The sequence below is a fragment of the Apium graveolens genome, chromosome 6, assembly GCF_009905375.1.
Source record: "Apium graveolens cultivar Ventura chromosome 6, ASM990537v1, whole genome shotgun sequence".
NCBI lineage: Eukaryota > Viridiplantae > Streptophyta > Magnoliopsida > Apiales > Apiaceae > Apium > Apium graveolens.
The window spans coordinates 222,154,710-222,166,607 of NC_133652.1; the positions used below are offsets into that span (position 1 = coordinate 222,154,710).

Consider the following 11,898-nt stretch of genomic DNA (forward strand, 5'->3'; position numbering starts at 1 on the left):
CACTTGATATATTTGAATGCAGTAAGTGACCTACTTAATATTTAACCCAAAGAATAATCGATAGAACATAAATATCAATAATCCAAATGTCTTAAACTAAAATATCATAATGTTGCCTCTAGGGCACATACACTCACACCAATCACTTTGGATCTTTCAAACCCGGATAAGGTCACATATGTTGGTGCATCTTTGGAGATCCCTTGAAGGGTCGGCTAACTACTTACAAGAGAACAGTGGTTTATTTTCTTGGACAATAGTTGACATGTCTTATTACTCATAAGTTGAATTTCGATCTAACTCGAAAGGCTATAAAGCATAAGAACAGAACGTATGCCAATGATAGGCTGGAAGCCATTAAGCACAGGTTGAGAAGCTTCTAGAAGCTAGATTTATCGAGGAAATACAATTCTCCGAATAGTTGGATAACCCCGTGACGATAAAGAGAGCTAATGAAAAGTGGAGGATGTGCATTAAATTCACTGATCTAAACGATGCATGTCCAAAGGACAGATATCCCCTACCTAGGATTGATACCCTGATTGATGCCACTGCAGGGCACGAGATGCTGAGCTTCATGGATGGTTTCAGCGGTTACAATTAGATTAAAATGCATAAATATGACACCTACAAGGTATCTTTTATAACCGACTTTGGGGTCTTTTGCTATCTTGTTATGGAATTTGGACTTAAGAATGAAGGAGCAACTTATCAGAGATTAGTGAATAAGATATTCACCCATCCAATTGGAAAGACCGTGGAGGTCTATGTTGATGACATGTTAGTCAAAATCCTAGCCAAGGCCGATCATATTAATCACCTCAGGGAGGTATTCGAAGTGCTGAGGAACCACAAGATGATGTTAAACCCCGCAAAGTGTGCCTTTGGAGTTGGTCTGGAAAATTTTTGGGGCACATGGTCTCGAAAAGAGGAATTGAGGCCAAACTCGGTAAGATTAAAGCCATCCTAGATATGGAGCCACCACACTCCATTAAGGATGTTCAGAAGCTAAAAGAGTATTGGGTTCTCCATTTTAACGGAGCGCCCAAAACAAAATATAGTGGTGCATGTCTAGTCTTGCAAAGCCCCGAAAGATTTATGATTGAGTATGCTTTGAAGTTGGACTTCCCAACTATGAACAACGAAATAGAATGTGAAGCTTTGATAGTTGGCTTAGGCTTGGCTAGAGCCGTGAGGGCCAAAAACCTTAAAGTTTGTGGAGATTCAAGACTTGTGGTTGCTCAAGTCAATGGAGAGTTTTGAGGCCAAGAGTGATACAATGGCCAAGTACCTGGGAGTCGTGAGGGAATACTGACTCAGTTTCATGAATGATATGCTGAACATGTTATCAGTGAGAGCATTAAGATATTTGTTCATTGAAGGCCTACTGTACAAAATGTCTTTCGTCATTCAATACTTAAAGTGCTTGAGACCTCTTGAAGTAGATGAGGTGCTTAAGGATGCCCATGAAGGGATCTGCGGATAGCACTTGGGGGGCAGGGCCCTCGTTCACAAGATAACTCGATTGAGATTTTACTAGCCAACAATGTTAGCCGATGCAAAGGCTTATGTGAAGAATGCAACAGATTCCAGAGGCATGCTCCCATAGTAGCCCTCATAGATTTTTATATCCAACAGCACACCCATCCCTTTTGTAATATGGGGAATCGACATACTTGGTCCATTTCTCGTGTCATCGGGTCAGAGGAAGTTTATTGTGGTAGCCAGAGACTACTTCAAAAGTGGATTGAAGATAAAGCACTAGCCAAGTGTTAGTCGCTAAACACCCGTTAAATTACACGCAAGTATACGCGTTCGCAAGTAGTATAAGATGTAAATCAGATTAGTTCCCACAGAGACTGGCTTGGTTAACTAATTAATTTATGCACTTAAGCAACAATGTATGGTTATTATTCAATGCTAAGACGATATCAAATTGAGGTTGTTTATAACTAAGAATTAAACTAACAAGTATAACTAAAGGAATAAGATGGATTGAATTAATATATATGACAAACATGGGATTCTAACTTCATTAAATACTTCATTCAATAGCCTTTTCGTTCTTAACCTTAGCATGTAATGGTGATTACACTAATCAGATAACACAAAACTAATACACGCCAACTTTCATTGTACGGATACCATACAACCAGACATCCACAAAAGAGATAGAAGCTGAATAGACACCAATTATATTGAGACCCTATATGTCTATAGAATTTGACAATATAATGGTTTAAGCACAAATTATCTATCTTGATTACAAAGGGAAGGAAGATGGTTAAAATTACCTACGCATCATGCATAACAAATACATGAACATATGCTAGCATGGCAAGTTCTAAATCCTTAAATTCACTTTCGCTTCATTAAGAATTAAAACACTATCTTATAAGTTTGCGAGCTCAAGACCCTTACTAGAAACCTTGTGCCCGAGAATAATACCCTGTCGCACCATAAAGTGACATTTCTCCCAATTGAGAACCAAATTGGTCTCAACACACCTCTTGAGAATGTGTCCAAGATTTTGCAAGCATTCATCAAAAGAATTTCCAAATACAGAGAAGTCGTCCATGAACACCTCCACATTATGGCCAATCATATCAAAAAATATGGCCATCATACATCTCTGAAATGTGGCTGGTACACCATATAGACCAAAAGAAACTCGTCTGAAGGCGAAAGTACCAAATGGACAAGTGAAGGTAGTCTTCTCCTAATCTTCAGGAGCGATTCAAATCTGATTGTAACCCGAATAGCCATCCACAAGACAGTAGTACTCATGACCAGCCAATCTATCGAGCATCTGGTCAATGGAGGTCAAAGGGAAGTGATCCTTCCTAGTGGCCTTGTTCAGCTTACTGTAGTCCATGCAAAATCTCCACCCCATGACTGTTCGTGTAGGAATAAGCTCATTCTTCTCATTTGCTACCACAGTAATTCCACCTTTCTTTGGTACACATTGAACTGGGCTCACCCATGAACTGTCATAAATAGGATAAATGATCCCTGCATCTAGCCACTTAAGAATTTCCTTCTTCACTACTTCCTTCATGATCAGATTAAGTCTTCTTTGCTGCTCGACTGTAGGCTTGCTACCCTCCTCTAGCAGAATTTTATGCATGTAATAAGAAGGGTTAATTCCCTTGATATCTGCTATAGTCTAACCAATTTCCGATTTGAACTCTCTCAGAATCCTTAGAAGTTTTTCCTCGTCGCTACCTAAAAGGTCAGATGTAATAATAAAAGGCAAAGTAGATGCATCACCTAAAAACGCATACCTCAAATGCTCAGGTAAAGGCTTAACCTCAAGAGTGGGAGCTTCCTCAATAGATGACTTGAGGCATTTAGGAGCTTTGTTCAATTCCTCCATTCCAAGAGATTCAAAAGGCATATCAATCTTCCTCTTCCAGGGAGAAGCATTCAAATATTGTAATTGTTCTTCACCTTCATCATTTTCACTATCTGAATTCCCCAATAAGGCTTTTTCTAAGGCATCGGACCTTAGAAATTGATCAAGTTCTGAAGTAACCACAGAATCGACCAACTCCACCTTTAAGCACTCCTCATTTTCTGTAGGAAATTTTATAGCATTGAACACATTAAAAGTTACATCCTGATCCAGCACTCATATTATGAGCTCACCCTTCTGCACATCTATCAAGGTTCGGCCAGTCGCCAAGAAAGGTCTTCCCAAAATTATGGAAATCTTCTTATCCTCCTCGAAATCAAGAATAACGAAATCAGCAGGGAAGATGAGTTTATCAACCTTGACCAAGACATCCTCCACAATACCTCGCGGATATGTAATAGAACGGTCGGCCAATTACAAAGTCATATAAGTCAGTTTTGGATCAGGTAAGTCCCACTGCTTGAAGATTGACAAAGGCATCAGATTGATGCTAGCTCCCAAGTCACATAAGCATCTTTCAAAAGACACTTTTCCAATAGTACACGGAATAGTGAATCTTCCTGGATCCTTAAGCTTCGGAGGTAACTTATGTCGCAGCACAGCATTGCATTCCTCCGTGAGAGCGACTGTCTCTAAATCATCTAGCTTCACTTTCCGAGAGAGAATACCTTTCATAAACTTTACATAACTAGGCATCTGCTCAAGAGCCTCAGCGAAAGGTATGTTGATATGTAGTTTCTTGAACACCTCCAGAAACTTCTCAAATTGCTTGTCCAGCTTTTTCTTCTGTAGCCGCTTAGGAAAAGGCGGTGGAGGATATATTTGTGTCTCCCCTGTATTACCCTCAGGAGGAGTGTGCTCAACAGTAGTCTTCCTTGGTTCCACTTCTACTTCCTGCTGCTCTACTTCTTTCTCAGCCCCGGCTTCTTCAGTCAACACTTGAGTTTGTTCGAGATTCGTAACCTTTCCAGACCTCAAAGTGATTGTCTTTACCTACTCCTTAGCTTCCCTCTTTCCTGGCACTTCAGTGTCACTAGGTAGTGTACCAGGCTGATGATTTAGTAAGGCATTGGAAATTTGCCCAATTTGATTTTCCAAGGTCTTGATAGAAATAGATTGACTCTTGCACATAAGCTTCAACTCCTCTAATTCAGACTTTTCATTAGCTTGTTACAGTTGAAGTTGTTGTCTTGGTGCATATTACGGTTGCTGAAAACCAGGGGGTTTTATTGCTTAGCTGGATACTGCTGATAAGGCTGTTGAACTGCATTCTGAACGTTCCTCCAACTGAAATTAGGATGATTACGGTTGTTGGGATGATAAGTGGCTGGCACGGGTTGCTGCGAACGCTGATAGTTTCTCTTGAACTGAGCTGATTCACTAGAAATTACGCATTGATCAGTCTCATGGGCACCGGCACAAAGCTCACAGACACTAGCGATTTGATTAACTCCATAATTAGCCAAAGTGTTCACTTCATTGTCAAAGCCTTAAGTTGGGCAGCTATAGCAGTTGCTGCATCCAACTCCAGAATTTTGGCAACTTTTCCCTAAGTAGTCTTTGGGAAGGATTCTGGTACTCATTAGCAGCCATCAGTTCAATCAATTCATAAGCTTCATCGTAGCTCTTAGCCCACAAGGCTCCTCCTCATGCCACATCGAGCATGGGTCTAGAAGTAGCACCCAATCCATTATAGAACCAGTTAATAATCATCCAATCAGGCATGCCATGGTGTGGGCACTTCCTTAACATCCCCTTATATCGATCCCAAGCCTCACACAGAGATTTTCCAGTTTGCTGAGCAAACTGAGTAAGAGCATTCCTGATTATAGCAGTCTTCGCCATAGGGAAGAATTTAGTGAGAAACTTTTGAGCAAGATCTTCCCAAGTGGTGATAGACCCTGCTGGTAGAGAATGTAACCAGCACTTAGCTTTATCCCTCAGAGAGAATGGGAAGAGTCGCAGCTTGATAGCATCTTCAGTCACATCATTGAACTTGAAAGTGTTGCAGATCTCGATGAAATCCCTGATGTGCATGTTGGGGTCTTCAGTAGGAGAACCCCCAAAATGAACTGAGTTATGTATCATCTGAATCGTGCTTGACTTAATCTCAAAAGGGTTAGGCCTGATGGCTAGCCTGATGATGCTTGACTGAATGTCATTGATCTTAGGCTGAGAATAGTCCATCAAAGCCTTAGGATTTTCTACTTGATCACCCATCTCTAATAAAACTGGTTCCTCGACTTTCTCTTTTTCTTCTACCTTCTTTTCTTCTTCAAAAACTTCCTTTCGAACCACCACAACTTCTTCCTCGGCTTTATCCAGTGTTCTCTTACGAGTACGCAGACGCGTATGCATACACCCTCGCTAGAGTGCCTAAAATAAGACAAGGAAACGAGTAAGTAACAATGTCCGAGTCAATGAACTTTAACGACCACCACTGATGGAAAACACATAAACTAAAAATTAACACTGCAGTCCCCGGCAGCGGCGCCAAAAACTTGATAGTCGCTAAACACACGCTAAATTACACGCAAGTATACGCGTTCGCAAGTAGTATAAGATGTAAATCAGATTCGTTCCCACAGAGACTGGCTTGGTTAACTAATTAATTTTTGTACTTAAGCAACAATGTATGGTTATTATTCAATGCTAAGACGATAACAAATTGAGGTTGTTTATAACTAAGAATTAAACTAACAAGTATAACTAAGGGAATAAGATGGTTTGAATTAATATATATGACAAATATGGGATTCTAACTTCATTAAATACTTCATTCAATAGCCTTTTCATTCTTAACCTTAGCATGTAATGCTAATGACACTAATCAGATAACACGAAACTGATACACGCCTACTTTCGTTGCACGAATACCATACTACCAGACATCCAAAAAAGAGATAGAAGCTGAATATGCACCAATTATATTGAGACCCTATATGTCTATATAATTTGATAATATAACGATTTAAGCACAAGTTATCTATCTTGATTACATAGGTCAAGTAAGATGGTTAATATTACATACGCATCATGCATAACAAATACATGAACCTATGCTAACATGGCAAGTTCTAAATCCTTAAATTCACTTTCTCTTCATTAAGAATTAACACACTATCTTATAAGTTCACGACGCTCATAAGACGAATACGCACAACCAATACTAGGTTATCTTATAATCACCACACACTAAGGCATCAAAACAAATCAAATAAAGAAATCCATAAATAAATCTGTTGGAACTCCACGATTACGATTAGCCCATAATCGGACTCATCATCAATGTGGGTTCCGATGAAAGCATGGTATAATAAATGTAGTCTTTATAAAGAATAATCAAACAAAGTTAACACAAGAGTATGGGTTCAAAAAAACAAGAAACGAGCATCCAAGATTACAACTTAAAATAAAGATTCACAATAATAAACTAGATCGTCTTTGCCTTTGTTGAATTGTGTTATAGGTCTCTTGCCGTCGTCTCCTTAGCTCTAATATGTCTCTGACTTCATATCTTATGAAAAATGACCTAAAGTTGTTTATATAGCAGCCCCATGCAATGTAGAAGTCTTTCTCTCAAAAGCCAAGTAGAAACAGGATTCTGCTATCCCGACATGGCGCGGCCGCGCGCTTGATCAGCGTGGGCGCGGTGGCTCTCTAACATTTGGGCGCGGCCGCGCGCTTGATCAGCGCGGGTGCACTGGGCTTCTGCCAAAACTTTGACTTCTTCTATTTCTTTGCAGATTCGAGCCGGTCTTCGCGAGCTTTATTCCTTGGACACCATCCTAACACCATATTAGCATCAAAACAATGTTAATTCACCTGTTTCTCAGATTAATGCCTGAAATGCAAAAACACTAGAAAACACATTAAAACACCAATAACTTGAGTATAAATACAACAATTCAAAGCTTAATAGAGCATTATAAAGTGTCTTAAATGCCACTCAACACCAAGATAACCACCAAGTAAATTACCCAATTCTTATAGAAAAATATAATAAGCCGTTTTGGAAACCCACGCATCCTTGTTGATCTTCATGAGTGGACTATTCTACAACTTCATCTCTAGCAGCAACAAGGATTGTAGAGGATGGAATAGAAATATGAATGGATTGTTGTACAGTCTCGGTCACAAGAAGGATTGTCATAATAGATGAAGTGTAGATAGAAGTGGACTATAGTAAAACTTTGGTATTTATATTTAGCAAAAAAATCAGTATTTATACCTGTCGGGAAAGTATCAGCATTTGCACTTGATACTAGAGAGTGTTTCTGAGGGTCTACAGAATGCAGGTCAGCATTTGTTTTTGGTAAACTCTGAGCACCTGCAAGAGAAAACAAATAACCACTTGATTCTCTATCTTCTTTTAAAGTAGTCTCGCTACTTTTCACACTACTCATATCTTGACTTTTGAGAGTAAGATTTTCCTCAACAGGACAGAAAAGTTTGACCTACAGAAATAAGAGGTGGCTGAGAAGAGTTGAATAAGGTCACATGAACAAGGTTATCCCTAGAAAAAGGACTATCCATGTTCATCTTTTATGCCCTTAATCAACTGTAGAGGGGGGGTGAATACAGTTAATACAATTAATCCGACAAAGCTTCAACAGAATCAACAATTTTTATATTAACTGATAAAAACGTATTACAATCGTACTCTCTCGAAAGGAGGAACAAATATCCTTGAGAGCTGCTAGGTTGTGCGAAAGATATAACAATGTCACAATGCTTATAACATACACCTAATATGTGCTTTATATAGAGCACAACTCCCAATGTACAAGAAATCATATTCTATTAACAACAAGGAAACCTATACAATTGCTTCTGAGATAAAGTCCTTCACCGACTTAAGTTCATGTTTCCTCTTCCTCCTTAAAGATCAACTGATGTGACAAATACTTATTTCATCATTCATTGACATCATCATCCGTTGATATCATTATTCGTTGATTATCAACATCCGCCGATGTCATCATCATCTGTTGATGCAGTCATCATCTGTTGATACTTGTAGTCATCATCTGTTGATGTCATTATCATTCGTCGATGCTTCTGATAGTTTCTATTTGATATAATTAATTTCTCCTAACAATCTCCCCCAACTCCAATTGATGATATCAAAACTATCTAAATGCAGGAATCAAGTTTGCATATTCAATCTTGTTTCAGTGAATATCAGACTTTATTCTTCATCCTGAACTGCTTCTTTAACTTGAGCAAGTCAGAGGTTAATTCCACTTCCTCAGCTCAGAATGCTTCAAAATATCTTCCTCCTTCTTCTGTCCAACAACTTTGGCTTTAGACTTTGAAATCTTTGACTTCTCTCCTATTTTCTCTTTTTCTTTAAGCTTCAAGTCAACAGTTACTGTAATTTTTGATCTGAGATCTTCTCCTTGACTGATTTCCCTTATAACTACACCGTTGGTTGGTCTGTTAGAAGTGTCATCTTCATAAAGTACTTGAGAAATAACAACAATGTCAGCATTTGCTGTCTTCATGGAATTCTTGAAGTCTTCCTCTATTTTCCTTAGCTGTTCAAGATCAACTCCAGAATTTTCTTTTACAAATATTCTTCTACTCTCCTCAGAGTCAAATAATTGAATCTTCGGATCCTTATAGAACAAAGTTGTTTGTCTTTTATAGATTGAAGAAATTGACTTGCTTCAGCACCAGCTTTTATCTCCAAAATACCTTGGTCTTCATCAGCAATGTTAAATCTTCAACTCTTCTTTTTTCTTTCTTTTTTTCTTCTTTTGCTATCCTTCTGTCCCCCCTTATTACCTCCATCGGAACTTTCAGCATCAGTACTTGTCAATGACAACTATTTGCATTTAGATTTAATAATATTTTCCTCCTATTTGGCATCATCACCAAGCAGTAGAGAAAGAATCAGCTCCATTAAATTCTGTTCTTTTGTAAGTTGAGCAGACATTTGATCTTGTTTAGCTTCCAATCTAGCTTGACTAGCTTCAATTGTAGTGTGTCTGACAACTATTGGTTTGAAGCAATCAAAGATTCTTTAATCTGATTGATTTGAGTAGTAGTTGTTTTATGAGCTGTGTGTAAGGATCTAACAACTAAAGTTAATGCTTTCAGATGATTCAGCATATCAGGATTTGTAATCTTCTGTTCTGTTATTTCCAGATGTGCAACAACTTGTGTTCTGGAAATAGGATATATATTATCTTTCCAATGAGCATTCCAGAGATTATCAGAATAATCCTTTTCTTTTGTAGCATCTAACTCTTTCAGTTTTTGTTGTCTCACATGCATAGGAATATCTTCAGGGAAGAATAGATCATCCTTAGGATAGCATTAGAAACATTAGGTTCTTCACCATCATTAGATTATTCAACAACAACCGGATTTTGCACTAATTGGTGAACTGCATCACTAGCTTCAGCATGAATATTTGAATGAGAAATTGGTGCAATATGTGATCCAGTAGTTTCAGAAGCTTCCACACCTTCAGCAGTTAACTCCACATCTTCAAGTATTATAGAATAATGAATTGGAGCTTCGAGATTAACTTCCAGAACTTCAGTTCTTGTAACATATTGTGGTGATTCTAAAATGGATGAAACTTTATGAATGGAATGTTGTGCTACTACATCTTCAGCAACAACAAGGATTTCCTCAGATGATGGTAAAGTAGAATAAATGGACTGTTTTTCAATAAAAAAAGGATTGTACTATGTGGTGGAATAAAAGAATGTATGGACTGCAAGAAAGTATTAGTACTTAGACTTGCAGGGAAATTAATAGCCTTCTGTGTATCAGATTCTGATGTATCATCCAAATTCTTCTTCTTTGTAAGCAAGACCTTTTTCTTCTCAGCTTTTGGCTTCCTGCAATCAGCTGCAAAGTGTCTAACTCCATCACAGCTGTAGCACTTGATCTTTTACTTATCAATTTCCCAGACCTTGACTCCTTGTCATCATTCTTCCTAAAATTCCTTCTATTAGAGTTTGAGGAACTAGAGCCTTATCTACAAAACCTTTTTCCTTTCTTGAAGTCCTTGTAGGCCATTTTCTTGAAACTTTTAACTAAGAGAGCAGCCATTTGTAAAATATTCTCATCATCATGATCACTTTCAGAATCTGAGTAATCATCAGAGATTGAGTCATTATCAGTATTTGATGACTCAGTATCAGACTTTGCAATCATAGCCTTTCATGTTGAATGGCTTTTTCTTCCAGACTTTCCTCTTGGTTTTTTCTCAGCCTTGAGTGCAACTTGTCTTGCTCTAGGCCCTTTCCTCTTGCTACTCTTCTCTATCTCCATTTTATGAGTTTTCAGCATTCCATAAATCTCATCCATAAATGTATCTTCAAGATCATGGTTATCCTTTATTGATGTGACTTTCAAGTCCCACTTTTAAGGGAGTGCAAGAAGAAACTTTAAGTTTGAATTTACTGGATTATACTCTTTATCAATAAGTGATAAGTTATTCATCCATTTCTGAAATCTATCATAGATTTCAGTCAAGGACTCATAAGATTTTTAATCAAAGTGCTCATAATCCTGATTGAGTATTGTCATTCTATTCTTCTTGATAGTAGTTGTACCTTGACACTTAACCTCCAAAGTGTCCCAAATTTCCTTGGTTGTTTTGCATCCAATCACCCTATTAGACATCACATTGTCTATACTGTTATGCAGAATATGTCTGACTTTTGCATCTTCCATAATAGATGAAAGATACTCGGGAGTGTAATCCTTTTTTTCCTTATCGACCATCTTTTCCTCCTGACCAGGAACTGCAACAGCTAGTTTCATGGGCCTGTGAGGACCATCATAATCATGTTCAGATATTTAGGATCTGTTGCTTCCAAACACATAGCCATCTTAACTTTCCAGATATGATATTCATTAATTTTCAAGATTGAAACCTTGATAGCCTCATATCTGCTCATGTTATGGTTGATTTGGTTTGTGGTTGGTGGTGGTGGGGGGATTCTGTTGAGTTTTTTTGTTTGCTATTTTTTATTATTTTATGGATCTTAAACTGTTTGTGTATCAACAACAAGCTCTTATATCAATTATTAGGCCTTTAAATAACTGTAGAGGGGGTGAATACAGTTATAACAATCAAATCGAATTAAGTACTCAACAATGAAGAACAGTTTTTTATATTAATGAATAAAAATTGATTACAATACTCTCTCAAAGGATAAACATATTTCCTTAAGAACTTCTAAGTTAAATGTATGATAAAATATTGCGCAACACATATAGTGTTAACCTAATATGTGCTTATATACAACATAATTACCCAATCAATTAGTTTATATGATATACATGAATACGAAATTCTAATACATATCCAACTATTGATTACTACAAATAGATAAAGTCATACATCGACATATCTCTGCAAATCAAAGTCTTCTAGAGAGAATCAATTACGTCCTGGAAATCAGTCTTGAATAGATGCTGATAGACAAATACTGATAATAAACTCTGATATGTCA

General features: G+C 37.7%; 1 non-coding gene across 1 annotated transcript; it reads left to right on the forward strand.

Annotated features, from left to right (window-relative positions):
• The first annotated feature begins 5,138 nt into the window (after positions 1 to 5,138).
• On the forward strand, positions 5,139 to 5,245 carry LOC141669956 (small nucleolar RNA R71). The gene has a single exon (XR_012554209.1). It is a non-coding gene; the product is annotated as a small nucleolar RNA R71 (small nucleolar RNA).
• The last annotated feature ends 6,653 nt before the right edge of the window (positions 5,246 to 11,898 follow it).